At 39.0% G+C, this 22,818-nt stretch overlaps 1 protein-coding gene across 4 annotated transcripts in view; it reads left to right on the plus strand.

The window, feature by feature from the left end:
- The first annotated feature begins 1,047 nt into the window (after positions 1–1,047).
- Positions 1,048–22,818, plus strand: part of LOC130072648 (spectrin beta chain, non-erythrocytic 1) — a 91,915-nt gene continuing 70,144 nt past the window's right edge. For 2 of the 4 annotated variants that reach the window (XM_056237841.1, XM_056237842.1), the window contains exon 1: positions 1,050–1,462. The gene's annotated coding sequence lies outside the window, so the exon portion shown is untranslated. Of the gene's footprint in view, positions 1,463–22,818 lie in introns of all 4 variants that reach the window. The other 2 variants (XM_056237846.1, XM_056237844.1) reach the window with 2 other exon arrangements.

Raw genomic sequence — 22,818 nt, forward strand, 5'->3', positions numbered from 1 at the left:
TAGGCATTAGGAAGTTTGATTTGATTTGATTTATTAATGTATTTACAAAATAACAATTTAAAATGCCTTAAAATAACTATATTATATATATGCTTATTTTTGTTGTTGAAATATTATTAATTCCAAAAATATTTAGTAAAATATTTCAGTCGCAGGGGTGGGTGGGGATGTTATTCCTTTTCCATGTTAATCAAATATGTAAGTAAGAAGTAAAATCATTTTTTCAAAAGTTACATCCGGGCCTTGTGACATTTTGTCCCGGGCCCTGTAAATTTTGGCAGTGGCCCTTGGATCCAGTCTTTGGGTATACACTGTTAGCTGTGGACCAATGTTTAAAGGGATTCTCCACCCAAAAATGAAAATTCTGTCATCATTTACTCACCCTCAAGTTGTTGCAAACCTGTATGAGTTTCTTTCTTCTGCTGAACACAAAGGAAGATATTTTGAAGAACGATTGGAACTTTGGCACCATTGACTTCCATAGTATTTTTTTTTTCCTACTATGGAAGTCAATGGTGCCAAACAACTGTTTGGTTCCAATCGTTCTTCAAAATATCTTCCTTTGTGTTCAGCAGAAGAAAGAAACTCATACAGGTTTGCAACAACTTGAGGGTGAGTAAATGATGACAGAATTTTCATTTTTGGGTGGAGTATCCCTTTAAGCATACAGTACATGACAGATTGGACTATTAAATAATATCATATTTACTAGAGAAACAGCCCAAATTACAGTCTGTCACACATAGCTACAAATTTACTGATCTCATTCTCTATATCTAATTTGCATAATGGTGGCAAATATCCATCCGCAGGCAGACAGGCAAGTAGTGTAGGCTGTCTTCACTGGCACAATTGTGGTTTAAAAAAAACCCATAGGCTTTACGAACACTGTATTTACGAGACAGGAAAGGACAGGAAAATGAATTCGCTTCTTGTTGTGCGTTCGTGGGCGCGAAATGCGTTAAACATACTAATCAGATGTGTCCCGCTCACTAGCGCTGTTGTCTCTCGTGTGTAGGCGCTCGCGCTGTATGTATGAGCGCGATGATGCGACTGGGCCCCCGCAACCCCCCCTCGATCATTCATTCTTTCGTCTATCAGTCGGACTAAAGAAAGACGAGAGGGACACGCCGGAGGTCGCGTGGACACCAAGGCTGTATGACAATTACAAAGGAATTCAAAACAATCGAAAAGAACTGAAATAACGGTTTTAAATCGGCGTGGTTACCTGAGCTCACCGTCACGCGAGGGCGTCGCTTTATGTTTCATAACCGCCCGCGCTGCTCGGGCTGAAAAAAATACCCACACTCACACAATAATGCGGATTTAAAGGAAAAACTATCGAGTTATTAGGCTTTTAAACGGGAGGAAAACAGAAACACCTATATGATCTGGACGAAACCATTCCGCTTTGTCTTCGCTCAAGAGAAACGTTGGATTTGAAAATACAGCCACGCCATCGGTAAGTCTGTGTATCTGTAACGGTCTGTTCATTGAGAGATTAAGCTTTAGTCAACACGAACTAATCATGGCCACCACATATTATACGGTTGTCAAAATTGTGAGGTAATATAAATGTTAATGCTCAGTTATCTCACACTGGCGTGTGCGAGTGAGCGTGAATGACCATGCTGCTCGCCTTTTGTTTCGGCGTGTGTCTGTGCGTACACCGCGCACATCCACTCCTGCCCCAGACTACCATGTGAGCTTTCCACCCAAACATTACGGTTCAACACACTAATGTGAGGGATATCTGTACGAGCGGAGGCTATCTGGCGTTTTAAACACAATGCTATGTAATGTGATGTAGCTTGCATCTCGGGCTTCTTGCACACTATATCTGCTGTGTTATTTTGATTTGTCATAGGCGGTGGAGGGGGATGCATGGCCTCGCTAGCTGTTGCTCTGTCTGAATCCACACTAGAAAAAGAATCACCACGATATTGCCAAATTATCATGGAAGGAGAGGACAGGTAGCTACTAAACCTAATGCACTTAAGTGTTCTGCACAACAACCTTTAATGCAAGTGTATTGGACGTATATCTCTTGCAGATTAGAGCGTTTAAAGATTGAATTAAATCGGACGTGGCAATGCATGCTTTATAAATAGTGTGATAGGGCGAGAACACGGGATTTGATGACATTAACGCAGCATGCGGCGGAGGATGGAGGGGGATTACAGCCGGATCTACGGTCAGCGCTCGTGCTGCTGTTGACCGTCAGTGTCTCTTTCAGTTGGACAGGCTCTCATCTCGTCTGGATGGGGATTTCGAGGGGCGCTACATGGTATCCCTGCTATTTTGAGCACATTTCATTCATTTTTAGTCCCTCTACTGGACTTTTGAGTCATTTTTCAGGTAACATGACAAAATATTCCTCCAATTGAGCAGCTGCTGAATGTTTGTTGAAGTTCTCTCCCTGTTCTTTCTTCCACGCTAAACTGGTTGAGTAAGAAATGTACTTTCTGTATCATGTTCTGTCCAAACAGTAAATTTGGGAAATGTTGAAATCTGGTTCTTATGTAATCACTCACAGTAGGCCTTTAGCTTTTGATAAAAAGGGAAGGATTGCTTTAGTCTCTGTGTGGAAATATTGGTTTAAATCCCATTTGTCGTCTTAGGATGTTCAAGGATGGGTCTTCAAGTGGCCCTTGCCTTGCATATCTCTCTCTCTCTCTCTCTCTCTCTCTCTCTCTCTCTCTCTCTCTCTCTCTCTCTCTCTCTCTCTCTCTCTCTCTCTCTCTCTCTCACATGCTGACCTCATTAATTATTAGCTTATCATTAGATATTCCCACAATGCAGTTGTGCCATACTGAAATTACTAGGGCTGCTTTTGCTAAATATGAAACGTGATATAAAGTTTAAGCCTTTAAAGAAGAGTTCACCCAAAAATGAAAAATCTTTTTCCAAAACTGTATGATTTGTCTTCTGCAGAGCTCAAAAGAAGAAATTTAAAAAATAGTTGGTAAAAAAACATATTTGGTTGCCATTGATCAATTTTATGGACAAAAACATTTCTCAAAATATGTTCATGTTCCAACAAAGAAAGTAATACAGGTTTGGAACATCATGACAGTGAGTAAATGATGACAGAATTTTATTTTTGTGTGAACTATCTCTTTAACATTTCTTAGTTTTGCTGTGAATATATCAAGGGTAATATAACAAATAAATAAATAAAAGCACACTGGAACAGGGGCTCTCAGGTTGAACAGTGTGTGCAAAAACTACAAACTAGCAAGGTTGCCCATAATCTGCTGCCAACAGGAAGTTCTTTAAAAGAACAGAACTCAGACATGTTTCATTTGAGCCAAAAATGAAGCCAGAACTTAGTTATGTAGGCTATTCTATTTGTACCTGGACTGATCTCTCTTGGTCTACTTTTCATTCACCTGTTTATTTTTTTTTTAACCTATAATTTGAGAATTGTAAAATTGTAATGCAATGTAATATAAAATGTTACATAGAAATGCTTAAGCATTTATTTTGATATAGAACTGAAGGAAGATCAATAGTTTTTAGTGTGCTTCTCATTTTAAATCTGGAGACATGCTGTCAACTAATTCTGTTCTCAATATTTTACCTTATATTTTTATATTAAAATTACATTTTTTTTTTTAGAAATGTGCAAATGGTTCATTCCTGTTTTGAAGTATACATTTTGAACTCTTTGATTTATTTGTGCTGCCCCAGAAATTGCCAAGATCTTGAACCCCATAGATTGGCGTGGATGGATGGGCAGATTGAAAGATAAATACATAGTTGGATACATACTAGCTGACAGATGGACAGACAGATCTGCTCAGATGTACTATTGAACCATTGGCTGGAAGTGGCTGTGTTTGCTGGTTTGATGAAGAGATAAATGAATGGATGCATCAGTGTGGTGGCAAAGATGAGAGGAATGCAACATTGGCCCCCTAGAGTGCTGACGGTCTAAATCCCCCCCCATACTCCCCTGTCTGTATGTTGCTGGGAGCGAGACCACTATTGTCTCGACGCACAGGGCGCTGTGTTTCTGTAAGCCAAGTCATCATTACCACTGCCGGTGCTTTTGTTTCCACTAACGCCCCTACATTCCTACCCACCGCCACACTAGAGCACGGAGAGCTGAGATGGGCATGGTTGATTATATGATCAGCGTTTAGGGTTAGTGTGACGGTGAAAGTTTAAAGTTGTAAAGCTTTAGGTTTCACAATTTGTTTATTATTTTTTTATATGGTGTTGGGTACTCTGTCAGAGCAGGGTAAAGGGGAGGCTTTTTTCCAATGTAAAATCAGCTGGAGAGCTGCCCACACATCTTTTAGTATCTCCATTTGCTTGGAGAAAATGCCTTTAAGTGATACCTTCCACAAAACCTGATGCCTGTGTCAGGGATATTTTAGTCACTCTAATCTACTTTATCTTGCAGGTGCAAGTATTTTAACTGTAGCAGTTTTGCAAGGATACATTTTGGCATGTTCAATAAGTGCAGTAAATATGATATTTGGGTCTCACTACAGTGCAACTAACTGGGTGGATCTGACAGATTGACAATCATGGCCATTAGAAGTTTAGGTGTTCAAATAATAGCAACAATGTAGCAAATTAACAGCCAATTGCACATATGTTTTTGCAGTACTTAGCATTTAATTTTGATGTGGTTGATGGCCTTTTACACATCTCAAATTGATATTGCTTGGCAGAAATGAAACCCGTTTGTTTCTAGAAAAGAAAGCACTATTATAAGTGCTTCTTTATAGCATGTACGGTTTTTCACTTTTTCCTTTTTAGAGGTCTTGGAGAAGATTTTTACTTCAAAATGTCTAATAAAGCACACAAAGTATTACTTAAATCATTAATTACATTTTTATTCACAATCAAAAACTATTACCTTCAACTATAATATAGCATACCATTTTGGAGCGCAGGGACGACACCACGAGAAAAAAAATGTGCTGTGTATTTTAAGCTATTGGAGTTGCCGTAGTTTGCTGTAGGTCTTAAGTAGGACTGCACGATTAATTGAAAATAAACCGCACGCGATCTGGCAAAGATCATGAAAAGGACATGGAAACGTGTAGCCTACTGCTTGAAAATGGACAGCAAGCAAGCCTCTTGAAAGCTGTGCAACACCGCAGTTCCCTTTGGTATTAATTGATTGCTATTCAAATTAAATGCCAAGAAGATTATCACAAGGCAAGACTTGGCTATATTGTTACTGTTTGTTGTTTTTATAACAGCACTTTTTCAATTGGTGATGAAGACACGTGCCTTCAGATGCTTCACGCGTTTATAAAATAACACTGGCTTCGAGAATGAATGAATTAAGAATGAATACTAAAAGGGTGGGTTTCATACTGTCATGTGGAGTAAAGAGAGAACTTAATCGGGAATGGCTTACCAAAATGACTTGTTTTTCACGAGTCTAAGTCAAGTCACTTGGTCACGAGTCCAAGTCAAGTCACAATTCTTTCTCTGCATCCCAATTCGCCTACTTGTACTACGCCCTAAAAGTATGTACATATTCTTTTTGTGAAGTAAAAGTACATGCTTTTGAGTGTGTAGCAAAAGAGTAGAAAAGCTTTGGGACATACTATCACGTCATACAATTGCGTCTTTAAAGTCCCTGTAAAGTCAAAATTAAGTATGTGTTCTGAGTTTGTCACACCACAGAAAAATGTGTTATTAGCCACCCAGCCGAATTTGAATGATAAAAAAAGCCGGCAAGTACATAAAATAAGCTATCAAAATCTTGAAAAAATGAGCAGTATTCTCTGCTCTCAAACGCTGGGGGCGTGTCCGCTGGCTGCGCTGAAGCCACGCCCACTCGCGGGAAAACTGCTGACGGTGACACTAGCTGATACTGCTTTCGGGACGGGGAGATGAAGGCCAAGGCGGGAGATAGTCGGTTCGGCCCCATTCACCAGTAACAGCGGATTATCAGTGAATCCCAGTTGTCTCCGACGAAAGTTTATAAAACTATCCGTGTAAAATGATCGCTACAGAGGCGGGTGTTGGCCGTGATCCTCAGCTCTCCATCAAGGTTGGCTCTTCACAAAATTAATCCACCTCTTCTTGATGTGATCGTTTTTAGGAAATTTAAATAAAGACACCGATCTGTTTTGTTCGTGATCGCATCCAGGTAGTAGCCTACGCATTTCCGTGTCAAAGGCATAGCTAGCTAGAAAACTATAGGCTGTAGTAATAGTACTGACAGTAACTCACGATTGAGCGCCAAACTGAAGCGAATGTGCTCTATTGTTAGGGGCCAGCCTCAGTGGCCTCAGTGCGTCATCAAGTAGGGGCGTGTCCTGGAGCTCAGGGGCTCCAGTGCGTCATCGAGCCCCGTTTTAGACCCGCCCAAAAAATCCGGAAAATAGCAATGGTGAAAAACTGTTTAACGGTCTAACTACACAATTCAGTAATTCACAGTTCACAGTCTTAATAATGTGTTTTAGCAATACATTTCTAACATTTATAATGGGTTTAGATTTTTTTTTTTTGAATTGCCTTTACAGGGACTTTAACAGTTGCGCTCTGTCGCATCCTGTCACCGTAAACTGGCCTGTCAATCATCTTGTCACAGTTAAAATCTTCCACATTTCATTTAATTTCCTACCGTATCGGAGAGAAATGCAGTAGCACGTTGATCTGCAGTCGTGGGTCTTGCATGAGAACTCTCCTCATATTGATGCATTATGATGCATTTAAAAGTAAATGGCCAAACGTATCTTTATAAAAGTCCACATTGTTATTGCAGATGAAATATAAGGATAACATTAAGATATTTTTTATTAGGTTAAACTATTATTAGTCACTCAAACCTTTATCTAAACCTCTCACTGTTGGTCGAGCATATCTGCCATGTTTTGTAGGGTTTTTTTAAACACTTTTTACTCGTGTTTGTAGTTCTGAACCGAATCCTGCTCCAAAGCGCAATAGTTTGTGGGCATTATTAGCCTTTAGGCTAAAGTGTGCACGGATCTACCAGAAATCTACCAGAAATAGACCATATAGGGACTTCTCTTTTCAACATACTATGCCTTGGGACACACTTTTATTTTAATCTCACATACTATTTAGGATGGATAGTATTGGGACGCAGGGTTATTTATTTATTTATTTTTTGCGACTTAAGTGTTACAGACTCAGTCACAGACTCAAGTTTTCATCTCTGCAGAGAGAGGTTGGTTATATTGTTAGATGTATGTGATATCTTTCACACTTCGCCCAGGAGTACCCCAGGATCACTTTAATTTGACAGTTGCATTCCAAATATGTGGCAGAACATGTTATCATACAAAACAATACAACATTGAGGCTATTACTACATCATCATCTGTAGTCATCATTCTTTGCGGCCAGACATTTAAACTTGTACAAAACTTTTTTCTTCCTGTTTTTCTAATTGAAAATTTAGGAACCGTGTGAAAGCATAAATAACTGGGTTCTTTTTCACTCAAATTTACATATGGTTCATGTACAGATAATTTATTTCTCATTATGATGGTTCACCACATTGTAGTTGAATCAAATATAATTAAAAATAATTCTCATGATATCAGTGGCTTAGCCTTAGAAAATGCTTTTTTTTTGCCCCATACCATGAAAGGCCTCTATACTGACAGTTGTCTGCATGCAGTAGATGGTGTGGCTGTGATAAATTCCAAAAGAACACTGCGACATATAAGTGAAATGGAAAAAAATAAAATGACTGAATACACATTTAATGGTGATCTTCCCCTTCAGCACTAAACTGGACCAGGCCAAGGTTTAGTGTTAATTAAAGGGATAGGTCTCTTGTGTAGTACATAGGGGTGTAACGGTACACAAAAATCACGGTTCGGTACGTACCTCGGTTTTAAAGTCACGGTTCGGTACGTTTTCGATACAGCAAAAAGTAAGAAATGCCAGAGAAATTTCCTGTTTGTTAAAAGAAAAAATATTTTTTAAATAAGTGAGTTTTCCTACATCTTGGAACTTTTAGGTTTATAAATGGGGGTCATCTTTGATAACCTGGCCCTAGCCAGATGAATTTCGCTCCGCCTAGCTTCACTCATCCATCTGGAACCGATCCATTGAAATGGCGTTTCAGAAGGCTGGGCCTTATCAAAAATCCTTGCATATGATTGGATAAGCCACTTGTCTGTCATCTTTATCGACGTGCTATTTCAACCACTCACACCGAAGCCAACCCGTGACGCTGAAGAATCCGGTCGGGAGAAGGCACTGATCTATATAACATCGTTTCCACCAACAAAAGCCTTAAGACTAAGAGCCGTTCTCTGATGTTCTTTTAATGAAACAATATTAGGTAGATTGGACAACACGGATGAAATAGCAGCATCAATGTTAACGCTTGTGGCCCAGTCCCAATTCTCACTTGAGCCCTAAGGCCTTCCTGGAAGTGGACACTTGTTGAAAGTGCACTTAGCGGAGTAAGTGCGCAAGGGCCCAAAGCTGTGAAGAGCAGAATTGGGACAGTTTTGCACACGTCACTTCTGTTGTGATCAGGAGAGCAAACACCATTCATTTGGCTAACGTGTGTGCTGCTTATAATAGCTGTAACATGACACAATCCTTTGAATGAAAAAAATAATATATTTTTTTACTCTTAGCTACCAACCTTTCTGTTAATGTTATTAATATTAAAACAGTTTTTGGCTAAGATAAATTGTGATTGGGGTTTACCTGAGCTTATACTGCCTTACCGTATTCACAGCGATTCGAAATGCAATTTTAATTATGTTATTATGGAAATTGATATATGAAATTCTTCCCATCCCATACATGAAAAAATACACGACGTGTTGGTGATATATTACATATAGGCTAGGGCTATATATTAAAAGTCTTACATAGGCTATATGAAATAAAATGACACAACCCTGTCTCTTTTTGTTAAATTTCAGTTTTATTGATCAATAATAGCCATTATTAAATTCTATATAAGTCTATATCTATATAAGTCAAGAAATAAAGCAAGTTAAAAGATTCAGTCAAACATAAGTCACCAGGCTAACGTTACAACGTTACAGTTAAATAGCATAAATATATAAAGTTATGAAACTTCACTTTGCCCTCAGTCAAAAACGATTTGCCAGGGAACAAATCATACATTAATGAGACCAAAGATCGCCCGTTAGATATACACAAGCCGATTTATAGCTCATGTTTAACCACTAGACACAGAGCCCACGGGAAACGTCAGAATGACTAGCCGAGGTAAGGCTGTTCCAGGCGGGGTATATGAGCGCTGTGCGCCCGCTGATCCATGGAACTCCGAAAAAGTCCGATCAAATTTTTAAATAGGCGCTATCTTTATAAACAAACCACAGATTTGAGCTTTAAACAACTATATTCTCGACTGAAAAACTCTTAAAACTACATTTCGTGACACAATAACACTAATAATTTTTAATTTCGCGGCCTTGAAAAACACTTCACCATACCGGCTTCCTTTATCTTCGGAGTTTCTCCCCCATTGGTTAGCTGTTCGGAACGTCACAACACTACAAGGATTCTGGGTAATATCCCACAGCAAAGTGAGGTGTGATGCGCACTTGCGAAAGGGGTGCATTAAGTGCCCTTATGATCACCCCTGGAGAACACTATTAGAGGATCGGGACACCCTACGGTCTTGCACCCCTTAGCGAGAACGCGCATTGAGGGGCACAAGGGCGCAAGTGCGGATATTGGGACAGGGCCTGTTTCCTCGATGCGAGCCGCCATTGTTGTCTGAATCAAAACAGTCTCACGGTCGCTTCTCCACTACGTCACATCTATGAAACTCCCGCCCTGCGTCCTGATTGGCTAAACCATAAAGTTGGTTGGAGAAATCACTCTCAATGGAAGAGGTTCAAGATGGATGTGAGTGAAGCTAGGCGGAGCGAAATTCATCTGGCTAGGGCCAGGTTACATCTTTGAAGGATGAACAAATAATGTTTTGGTAATCACATTAAAAATAACATTTAAATATATGAAGAGTTTAGATGCAAAAGCCATTTGGAATTTTCTTAGAATGATCATTTTTATCAAGCTTGTATATTTAAGTTCAGTAATTTCACTTAAATGGCAATGAAGATTGCCTATTAATTGTCATTTGAGTGAAATTACTGAACTTAAATGTACAAGCTTCATAAAAATGATCATTCTAATTTCTAGAAGAAAATTTCAAATGGCACTTATAGAGGCTTTTGCATCTGAACTCTTCATATAGGCTATTTATTTATATAATATTTGAGTTTTGAAGTGCTGGAAAAAGATGTGTGAAGTACTTGAAAGCATTTCACTATTCCAGCCAAACTGGTTACAGTTAGTGTTACTATATTAAATCCATGGTGAATGTTGCTGGTCTGTGGACGTAAAGTATTACTAGTTAATTCACGGCACAATGTTTCTCCTGGTGTCCACGTCAGCGCTGTTTGATCTAATAGAGATCTATGGTTAATAACGGAGAAATTTGAATGCTTCTCACTAGATCTCGCAGCGATGTTATTACTTCAGTGGCGAATTCAAATGTTTTCTTTACTGGATCTCTTAGCGCTGTGTTGTAACGGTTGTAACAGTGTCGCTTGATCGAGATCGGCTCCCGCTGCACAGATGTTGCTGCTCTGCTCCAAACTGATAAACGATCCGTGAAGCACAATAGCGCAGTTTCGTTCCGGTTTCATTACGCTTGCCATTTGATGTTGCGCAACGTTGTGGTGATCGCGCCAGCGCGAATTTTGTCGGCAGGAAAAATGGTCCAAGGAATCGTTCGGTTTGTATGCGTACCGAACCGGAAGCCTCGAACCGAAACGGTTCAATACGAATACATGTACCGTTACACCCCTAGTAGTACAGTTTGTTTTTAGTAAGCAAGAATGATTGAAATGCAGGCATGCTAATCTAACTTATGATTAGGATGCTTATAAATATAGCTGTGAAGTCCTACAGTAAGTAAAGTAAATGTAATTTACTTAATGAATGCTAGTCATTACCAATAAGGCATTATTTTGATCTGTTACCATATGAACAGTAGCATTTAATCATGCAGAAGCTACTTTTCTTCAAAGCAACTATATACTTCTACATTATCACTAACAAAAAATTTGCCGCGTCGGGTCCTGACCACCCCGTCTGGGTTTATTCTGCGATAACAACCGGCTGGATATACATTATCCCTTACTTATCTCATATATATGGGTGTCACGATTCTCCAAATCCTCGATTCGATTACATTTTCGATACTAAGGTCACGGTTCGATTCGATTCTCGATTTTTACATTTATTTTTTTTAAAGCCGAAACCGGCCAATCAGGATGCTCTCTGTCTTACATGCGCTTCATAAGGCACACACGCAAGGTCTCTCGCTCTCTGCCGTGCGCGCGCTGTACGATTTGGAGCACAGTTTTTTCTGTCTCGCATGCGCGCTCTTGCTCGCTCACTCTAGATTCCGGGAGATTTTAACTAATTTGCGTGCATCAGGGAGCCGCTATCAATATGCGGGAGACTCCCGGAACTTCCACGAGACTTGGGATGTCTGCAAACTGTGGCTTTTTTGAAGCGCGAACGTTGTCAACATAACTCACTGGAAATCAAAAAAACTTCCACACCTGCGACTTCATTGAAAGAGGAGGGGGTTCAAGTTCTGTCGATGGGTCTCCTGCATCTGCAGTTGCCATGCTATCTTTTGAATGGCTGTAGCTAAGTTAGAGGAGGTTGACCATAGACTTGCAGCACTTCAACACACGTTTTTTTCGGCTTGTCACGCCGACCGGACGTGACATGGGGCCGTGGCAGCATCGACGATTCCATTTTTAATTCGAAGTTCGAGATTGTGACTTAATTTTGGTCGATTTCGATTTAAAACCGAAATCGTGACACCCTTACTCATATAGGATACATTTGGTTAAGAATGAACGCGGTAGTAAAACGTGCCGGTGGTCAGCTTCAGTGCATGCAGCGCAAACAGAAATGCACAACTAATAATAACTATGATTGGGTCTGTCTGTCATATTACATAACATTATAAAGACAATAGAACAATATTGTATTAAAACATTGTGAATTCATTGGATTTATTTGCCGTGTTGTTCCAGGAAGAGCACATCCACAACATGTTACACATTCTGACTAGCAGGCATCAGTTGGTGACAGTTGTATTAGTCGTTATATTTGATTGTTAAATTAGTAATTTAATTAAATGATCAATCACATCGACTAATTTTACAATCTTACTAGCCCATTATTTACAATAAAAACCCTTCTCATTCATTTGGTGAGAAACATAGCATTTTGAGCAGCATTTCCTGTCATGATATCGTCCATCGGCCCAACCCTAGTTGCACTGGTGCTACCCACTTTCTCAGTTGGTCACACCAGCACATGATTTGGTCGCACCAAATTTTTTTTTTTTTTTTTACAACATGGAATTAATGCATGCTGATGAATAGTTGTCCTAATCTGTGTTCCCTAGTTTTGCACTGATGTAAAAAGACTGACAGTGACACGAGACCTCATGTTGGCAAAATGTTTTAGCCTAATCTTTTAACTATGAAATGAAAACCATTCAAAATAACTATCAAACAAACACCACTTATGTTTTTTAATGTTTGATTATATTTTATTAGTGCTGTCAATCGATTAAAACAATTAACTAGCCTAATCGCACTTTTTTCTGGAATTAATCGCACCTAACATTTAAAGTTTTTAATATATTTTTATATTGTAATAATTAATGTAGAAACAACAAAGACAGTATATTTTAAATGTTTGATCTATTAGGTAGGAAATATACATCAATTGAATAAAGTTATCAAACACCTCACAGTCTTCACTGTAATTTTCTGACTTTTTTCTTTGATTTGATTTTTTTTCAATTAATGTATCACAGAAGCGGGTTTATTAGGCTGCTGTCACTTTAAGATCTGAAGCACATAACGCGGATCTGGATCTGACAAGCATCCGATGACACGACTCTTTGCATTCATTTAACACTTTTTAACTCATTCAATATTGTGCATACGAGGATGCTCGACAAAGTGAACATTTTGGCATACTTTTGTGTGTTTTTGTCCATTCAAGCGGCCGCACGCTGTCTGAAGTGGCATTCTGTGCGCATGAGTCCTGTGTGTGTGTTGTGTGTATCACACAGAGAGGAGATTTACAGACAGCGCGCCGCCAGTACAGATTTAAATTCTTATTTTTGCATCAAATCGCGCTTGAATTGTTTATTAGCACTTGAATGCAGCCAATGGATGAAAGAAAAAATCTGATCCTGCATTAGGGCTGCACGATACTGGGAAAATATGCGATATGCGATGTTGTTGAGTATTGCGATAACGATATTTCTTGCGATAGGCCTATAACATTTCCCTAGAGAAATGCTATTTTTATTAAGCTTTTAAAAAAAATAATTTATATATGTAATGATCATACTAAAATAAACGGGTAGGCTAAAATACTTCTGATCTTCAGAAGAATATCTCAGTTTTTTCACGAGTTACACTTGCAAAACTTTGATTAATGGTTGTCTGTGAGATTCTGTTATTGTTACTTGGCATTTCGTTAGCAGTTTTGGTAGATGTGGGCTTATACTTTTTGAAGTCTTCATATAGCTCCCTGAGGTTGCGTTTCAGATGACTGTGGAGATTAGTTTCCTCTCGACGTGGCCACAATTTTTCCGCACGACTTAGGGGGAGGCGGATATAAAGATAGTAAGGCCCCATTTGATTGGTCGAAACCTATGCATGCACGCAACACACAAATGCTTGGCATTAAATAAAATAAATGTAATTTATCGCACCTCTCTGCGATACGGATATCGCATATATTATTATCGCGATAACGATAATTTTCCGATATATCGTTCAGCCCTATCCTGCATTAATTGCGTTAAATATTTTTAACGCGTTAAACTGAAAAATGAATCACATGCGTTACCGTGTTCGTTTTGACAGCCCTAATTTTTGTATAATTAAACGTATTCCTTTGCTCACTCGGTTCCTCCCTGTCCGCACCTGTGCTCTCATCATCAGTTGTGTCTGAGTCTGAATGCTGGTTCGTTGGCTCATACTTTCCACCAGCATCCGTAATCCGTTATTGACCTCTTCATTTTTAGACTAGGCCTACTTAATTCCTGAATTCCTAATTTGCGCACTTCACCAGTGTCCTGTGCACATGTGTACGTGACTGATAATAGCGTACGTATTATTTTTTATTATTCTATCTTTGTGGATTTGCTTGTTCACGTGACCATTCGCTGCAACATACTACGTCTGTCTCCTGCACGAGAAACAGGAGGAGAGAATGACAAGAAAATGGGTAAATGTCAGTTCAATTGTAAGTTCATTCTTTATGTGCTTAGGAGTATGCAGGTATTGTCTATCTATGATGATATTGTAATCATTGTTTTAACTATGTACGAGGCACTGCGAGCTGACATCGCATTTGTCTCTCATGCTTGCTTTCACTGCGTGATGTTAGTGCAGTTGTATGTCCCCAAATTAGTTTGTCTTATATTTATATCATATTATGTTGTTATATTAGAATATCACATGAGCAAGAGTGCCATTTTTCCATGCACAATTGTTTTCCATTCACAATTGCCGCCAAGAATTTCTAAATGAAACCGTAGCAGTCGGAGTCCAACAGACAGCGATGATTTTTTTGACTGAAATCCGCGTTTTGAACGAATAATTTTACTGATTCAATGAACAATCACTTGGCCTACTTATACTATGCCCTAAAAGTATGTACTCTTTTTGTGAAGAAAAAGTACATACTTTTGAGTGTGTAGCAAAAGAGTAGGCAAGCTTTGGGACATACTACTTCGTCATCTTTATCGGACAGATCTGTTGCGTGCATCCTATCACCGTAAACTGCCCTGTCAATCATCTCGTCAGTTAAAATCCTCCATTCAATCTAATATAATTTCTTACCATTTCGGAGAGAAATGTTGTAGCACGTTCATCTGCCAGTCGTGGGTCTTTCATGCGGAGACAGTTAATGGCTAAACATATCTTTACAAAAGTTCACAATGCTGCTGCAGATGCAATAAAATGTTCGTCAGGTTAGATACTGATAATTAATCACTCAAACCCCTTTATCTTAACCTCTCTATACAACCGCCGGACTCGCGCGTCCTCCATGTCTGTAGTTTTTTTTTTTAAACACTTTTCACTCGTGTTTGTAGTTCTAACCGAATCCTTGTCCAACGCGCGATGGGTTGTGGGCAATATCAGCCGTTAGAGTGTGCATCGATCTGCACTTCGGATTCTGACCGGATATAGTAGACCATCCGGGTCTCTTTGGAACACTCATTTCAACATACTACGATTTGGGACATACTAATTCTATTTTCGAATACTATTTAGGACGGATAGTATGCGAATTGGGATGCAGCATTGCTTTTCCTGAATGAATCAGCCGTTTGAACAGATCTGTTGAATGAATGACTCCCTGAACTCACTTAAAGGACAAGTTCGGTATTTTACACTTAAAGCCCTGTTTTAAGATCATTTCTGATGAAATAGAGCGGTTAAGATTAAAATTTGGACAGATGCTGCTGTCCCGAGAATTTTCGGTTTCTGTGGTTGCACCCCCCCACCTCCACAATGGTTGCATAGGTGCACAGAAACAATCCTTCCTAAAACGCATTAAACTTTAGTTTACAAAGACGTGAAACTCACCGAGTGGTCAGGGGTGTTCACTGATATGCTCACACAAAAATTGCTGCAAAAGATGCTTTACAACAGGTTTTATCGTAGTTTTTGTTCAACTCCATTTGACATGACTTGGACAAAAACTATGATAAAACCTTGCTTCAACCTTTTCGAACTTTATGAAAGAATATTTTATGGAAGATTTGAGCAGTGTGTGTAAGGAATTTGAAGCAAGCAGAGTATGGCTGTTTCTAAAGCACGTAGCGTCATCTGCTGTTAAAAACTAAGCTCAGAATCAATTGGAGAGAGAATCGCGATGCATGCTGAAAATCTCAGAATCGATCCAGAATCGTTTGAAGAATCACGATGCATTGATTTATTGTCCCAGCCCTAGGCATCATACTATCACTGTAACTGAATAAACATAAGATTGAAACACTTTGATTAAACATGACTAATAAACACACGACTACGACAATATATGGTTTGAGTTCTTCAAGCCTTCTCCGGTATTTTCATGATAATAAAGTATATATTTATGCTAATCGCCGTATAGAATATGAAATATGTTGCATGCCTTATTCTGTGTAAGAAGCCACATCTTACAGAAAGATGTTTTCAAACACTCAACTGATGTTATGAAGTGAGTTTGGAGTAACAACAAATGTTAGAGGTTCATAAATGCTTCTCGTGGTTGGAAAGATGTTTGACGCATGTTGCTTTTTCAAATGCACGTTATAAGCAACTCAAACAAAGTGCATTCAGATGCAGCAGCATTTACTACTGATCACAGAGCCGTGCTTCACTGACAAGCTGCGCATAAAAAATAATCGCAGCCTTTGTGATTTTCATAAATGCAGTAAGCCAAATCAGTTAATTGTGATTAATTGTGCTGCCCTAGTCTGAAATAATCATTATGACCATGACCATGGGTTTAAATATACTTACCGCCTTTTATACTAAAGATGTCCTTGTGAACCCTACTGAATCTTGGTAGCTTAGTGGGTAAGAATCTAGGTTTTTAGTGGGTAAGAATCTAGGTGCTGGTTTCAATTTAGGTTGGGGCACCCCTATTATAAAGATCACTTTTCTTGGCTGCTCCAGGTTGTAGTAGTGCCAGAGGCAGACTAACAATCCATGTCTACTGTCATGAGTCTCTGTTCAAACTGTTATCAAATTTAAGTTGCTCTGAAAAGGACCAACTAATGTTCAGAGGGTGCAGAAATGTTGCTGATATTGTATGAGATCTAGCATAATGCTCAGTTCAGATTTTGGCACAGACATTGGGATGATAAAACCATCTCATCTGCTTTTGATTTACCTGCTTAGGCAGCACGAGGAATTTGTCTGTGTCTAGTGCATGCTGTATGTTAATGCTCTCATCCTAACAGAGTCATTTTAGGATATCTTCTCAAGTGACAATACTATAGAAATGAAACTTGGATATATTTTAGAGTAGTCAATGTGCTGATTGTATAGAAGTTTATATTTACTGTCCTCTGAAAATAACTCAACATACAGCCATTATTGTCGAAATAGCTGGCAACAAAAGTGAGTACACCCTAAGTGAACATGTCAAAACTGTCTCCAAGTCAATATTTTGTGTGAGCAGTGAGCACCATTGTTATCTAGCACTGCCTTAATCCTCTTAGGCATGGAGTTCACCAGAGCTGCACAGGTTGTTTCTGGGATCCTCTTCCACTCCTCCATAATGACATCATGGAGCTGCTGGATGTTAGACGCATGGCGCTTCTCCATCTTCAATTTGAGTATGCCCCACAGGTGCTCAATAGGGTTCAGGTCTGGAGACATTTCAGTTTCTGAAGGGAGCGCATCATATTCTGCTTCGGAATGTCACAGTACATGTTGTAATCCATGTTTCCCTCAATGAAGCGCGGCTCCCCAGAACCAGCTGCACTCATGCAGCCCCAGACCATGAAGCTACCACAACCATGCTCGACTGTAGGCAATACACTGTATATGTGATGCGTTTCGTGTTATGCTGGCTCTCGTCTTGCTAATAACTTACTAATAGAGATTTCTTAGCATTTTCTTAGATTTCTTATTTCTTAGCTTTTCTTGAAACGTCTTATTATTTTGGCCGATGGAAGCGTTGAATAGACATTACAAAAAGTTACTTTAGAAGTTTTATTTTAGAAGTGTTCTATTTCCTTATCATTCCATATTACTTTTTCTTTTATTGCTCTACATTAAGGCTAGCTTGCAAATAGACATGTCGGTATCGATAATACGATATCTCACGATTATGAACATGCATGATATTGTTATCGTGGTGGGTAATAATTATTTAGTACAAATTATTAATTTTTTTTAGAATAGATTTTAAGAATACTTTTCCCAACGACCATTTAGAATGCACAAGACTGCTGTATGCTGCTTCAAAGAGGCTTGTGCACTCTGATGTAAACAAGCCCAACACGCATTAGCAGCGCATGGCGGAACGAGTGAAGGACACGTGCTGAATGAAAATGCACTTTCACTCTCTTACAGCAGGTGGCGCTGATGAAACAGAACAGCAGACATGTAGCGGTTACCCCGGTAACCCCCGTAAACACAGTATTTAAATGGTTCAAACCAGAGCCATAGAGAGACAGAGTTGCGACACTCTTTGAGGCTGGTGGTGGTGGTGTAATGGTGTGGGGGATGTTTTCTTGGCACACTTTAGGCCCCTTAGTGCCAATTGGGCATCGTTTAAATGCCACGGCCTACCTGAGCATTGTTTCTGACCATGTCCATCCCTTTATGGCCACCATGTACCCATCCTCTGATGGCTACTTCCAGCAGGATAATGCACCATGTCACAAAGCTCGAATCATTTCAAATTGGTTTCTTGAACATGACAATGAGTTCACTGTACTAAAATGACCCCCACAGTCACCAGATCTCAACCCAATAGAGCATCTTTGGGATGTGGTGGAACGGGAGCTTCGTGCCCTGGATGTGCAATCCTGTGTCTTTTTGTGAGACCAAAGATTTCCCGTTAGATATACTCAAGACGAATTATATCTCATGTTTAACCACTAGACTAGAGACATTAGAACCAGCGGCAAATGTCAGAAGCACTAGCCGAGGTAAGGCTGTTCCAGGCGGGGTAAGTTACATGAGCGCTGAGCGCCCGCTGATCGCCTGGATCTCACAACTCCGAAAACGTCATATAACATTTTTAAATAGGTGCTATCTTTATAAATAAACCACAGATTTGAGCTTTAAACAACTACATTTTCGACTGAAAAACTAGTAAAACTACATTTCGTGACACAATAACAGTAGTATTTTTAAATTTCGCGGCCTTTCTCCTCTGAACGTTACTATTACTAATTATATCATGACCAAATACTACCAGAAACAAATGTTCAGTCTTGCTTGTGAAAGATAATTCCTCGAGACCTGTTTTCAATTGTGTGGCGATTTGTACAGCCCCAAGCAGCTCACGAAACAGGCATTTTTCTCAATTCACGTTATGAGAAGTATGAGAAAGTTGCCCTCCGCAATATGGCGGTGCCGTTGACGTATGCTCCAGCGGCCAATAGGGCGTCTATGTATTTATTATGTCTATGGTTCAAACAGCCATTCAGAGTTTTGTATTCGCAATGGTGTTCATCTCAGCACCTAATACTTAACTTAATAGGCTATTTATTTTCAAACGTAAACATTTTTTGTTATATTTTAATCTGGACTACAACCACTGATCTACATAAATGACTGTGTATGATCTATATATAGATAAGTGACTACAACATGCCCTAGATATTGATTTGAAAATGTTATGATTCTTTACATTTACATTTATTCATTTAGCAGACGTTTTTATCCAAAGCGACTTACAAATAAGAACAATAGAAGCAGTGAAACTAACAATAGGACAATAATATGTGCTATGACCCTTCTCAGTTTAATCAAACGCAGTACGTGTACTTTAAAAAATTTTTTTTATAAAGATAATAGATATAGAATAGAAGATAAAGTGTTAGTATTTGGATCAAGTATTAATATTAATGTATTATAAATATTAAGTATTAGTATTAATGGATCAAGAAGTCTTTATTGTTCTGACACATTACAGTTAGGCTCCATTTGTTAACATTAGTTATTTTATTACCGTATTGTTCCGAATATAAGAAGAGACTCGTCATATAATCAGGGTCGTCCACCCCTTTTTCAAGATGTACCTTTTGGGAAAAGGCTTTTTGATAAAGAAAATGCTTTTAGTTGAAAATAATTAAATAATATTTTTTTTTTTTTTTTTTTAAGTTATAGCGCCACCTATTGTCCGATCTCCATAAAATTTAGCATGCTCCTTTAGGATGTTATGTCACATATGCCCACCAATTTTCGTGAAGTTCTGAGTTTTCATTTAAGATTTATAGGCTTTTGAGTGTATTTTGCCACTCCCATTTTCTAAATGACCCTCTTATAGCCATCCAAATCCAAAAGTTCAACTTTTTTCGATAATTATTTGTCTAGAGAGTGCAAAGAATTGTCCTAGACTGGTTTGGTGCGATCGGTCGAAAAACCTAGGACTAGTTCGCAAAAGTAGGTTTTTAACATATTTGTGAATATGTAATTAAAGGCACAATATGTAGGTTTTTTTCACCACAAGAGGGCGCAGTTTACAACAATAACAAAGGCGTAGGTTGATGACGCAGTGATGAGCTGAATGGTGGGACTTGCTGTCAAGCTGATGGATCTAATAATGTTTATTAGGGGTGCACGATTCGGAAAATGTCACGATTCGATTCGATACCGATTTTTTGTCTCAAGATTCGATTCAAAATCGATTTTCGATTCAAAAACGATTCTCGATTCAAAAAACGATTCGCAGTAGGCTATATAAATGTAGTTTACTTTTTCCTATGTGATTGATTGCAGTAGACACAATTTAAAAGAAAAAAACCCACAACAAATTAAATGTAGTTTGATATTACTTTATATGTCATCATACAAAAATTAAAAACTTTTGCAACTAAAAAGTGCAAAGTGCCAAGCTTTGGCCAGCTTTCAAATACATTTAATTCAAGTTTAAAAATAAAACTTAAATAAAAAGCTTTTACATTTAGCTTTAAAGTGCTGTAGTCAGATCAAACAAACAATTATGCTAAATGTGGTTTAAGGAGTACTTCAGCTAGGTTGACTGTTGAAATGTGAACTCGACTGGGCACATTGAACTTCCTAAAAATATATAGCTAAGCTACTAATGTCATAGAACCCTTGCGAAATTATTTTAAATAGATTTTAAAAAGCCACTGCTACTGGTAACATCTATGGTTAGATTGATTTGTTTAGATCCAGTGAAGTCGTTCATAGGCGTAATTTGCGGGTATCTCCAGTTAACTAGCAGAGCATTCATTTAGTTCGCTATTAAATAAGAGATCTGTTGTTTTTGAAATCAAGCTGCGCGCTCGTTGCCGCTGCTATGTGTCATGGATACAGTGTTCAGTGGCTCGCGCAGTATTCCCTCGGACGCGCGCTTCATATCGCTGTTGTGGTTCCGGTGAAATTACAAAATAAAATGCACACAAACGTGATGAACATATTCGGTTTTGATGAGAGAGAGAAAAAACTATACGAGTGCGGTTTAGAACCCATAACCTCTGACACGCTTGGCAAAAAGATCTACAGAACTCAAACATAAGATCTGAGGATCGATGCATTTATTCACGGGTTGAGCAGAGAGGCTGCACAGTTTGACCAGCGGGCGGCAAGAACTTGCAACGTAACTATTTATCAGACCGGCCCTCGCAGCCTCGAAACACTACCGGACCACCGGTAAAAGTCCCGACTCACCCGATTGTAACTCCGCCCGTGCACGCCATAAAAAAAAAAAAAAGAATCGATTTTTGGAATTCTATTAATCGATTCTGAATCGGTAAAGATTGAATCGCGATTCAAATGTGAATCGATTTTTTTGCACACCCCTAATGTTTATGGATGAGTGCAAACATTCATGTTTTTTAACATTACAGTGGTATGAAGCAGGTCGCGATTGCTAAAGAGACAGATATCACACGCGAGTCCCGCGGATATAAAGGAATAAGGACATTCAATTCTACCGAACTACCCGCAAGTGCTGGATTACTCACACAGGTCAGTTTATTAGACGAATTAAACTTGTGAGGTAACACAGCGCTGCTTCACTTGGTCTAACGTTACACTATCACACTAAACGGCATTTAAATGTGTGTTGAAAGTTATAATGTTATACTACGTGTTAGTTCGTTTGCTATACGAAACTACCAGTAAGCAAGATCAACATTAGAATAACATACTGGCCATATTCTAACATTTCATCATGTTGAGCTAACGTTATATAACATTGTTTTGTTTTATGTACATTTGCTCACCTGTCTAATAAAGCTGTCAAGTCGTGAAGCTCTGTCGAGTCCAAGTTAGTCGCGGACGTGGAGCTCTCGGCATCTCAAAAACGCCACGCTGATATTGATCCTCATTTTAGTTCTCCTTGTTTGTCCCAAATGGTCTATGTTTGAAAGAAACAAGAACTGCGTGCCGCTAAACGCTACGCACCACGCAGTTGTCCACGTCTGTCGCCATGGTTACGTCATGGCTATGGCAGTATGAACGGAAACCGAGGATAGCGCGGATATTGCGTCATTGACAGGCGACATTTTTTTCCGGGACGGCCACTTATTTAAAACTGGAATTTCTCTGAAATAAAAAATCTTTGGAGACTTTTGGGATATTGTAAGTACACAACTGCAGGAAATATATCACACTGTGCAAGTGATTTTTGGATATTTTATTACAAAATTCTTACATATTGTACCTTTAACGATTTGATTGACAGCAGTGGTTCTTGAGGCAAAGTTGTTCAGTATGAGATCTATCAAATGATATGCATATTGTGTGGATGTGTGAAATACCACATGATTACAGAGGGCGTAAATCTCGTTAGCGCCAACTAGTGGCCGATTTCTTTAAAAATTCTTACAGACCTCTAGGGCCATGAGTCGAACAAGCCCACTGAGTTTCGTTCCGATCGGCCTCCGTTAACCTTGTTTAATTGGTGCTCAAACTTCATTGGCCGATTGGGGCCATGTTTTTCGAGATACGCCAATGTCCTCATAGACGTGCATGGCACCTTGGACCAAGACACTGCATACCCATTTTCAAGTCAGTCGGCCTAACGGTCAGGTGGTTATAGAACTTTTCA

The sequence above is a fragment of the Rhinichthys klamathensis genome, unplaced genomic scaffold (genome assembly GCF_029890125.1).
Source record: "Rhinichthys klamathensis goyatoka isolate OS25496 unplaced genomic scaffold, OSU_Roscu_1.1 h1tg000501l_1, whole genome shotgun sequence".
In the NCBI taxonomy this organism is placed as follows: Eukaryota; Metazoa; Chordata; class Actinopteri; order Cypriniformes; family Leuciscidae; genus Rhinichthys; species Rhinichthys klamathensis.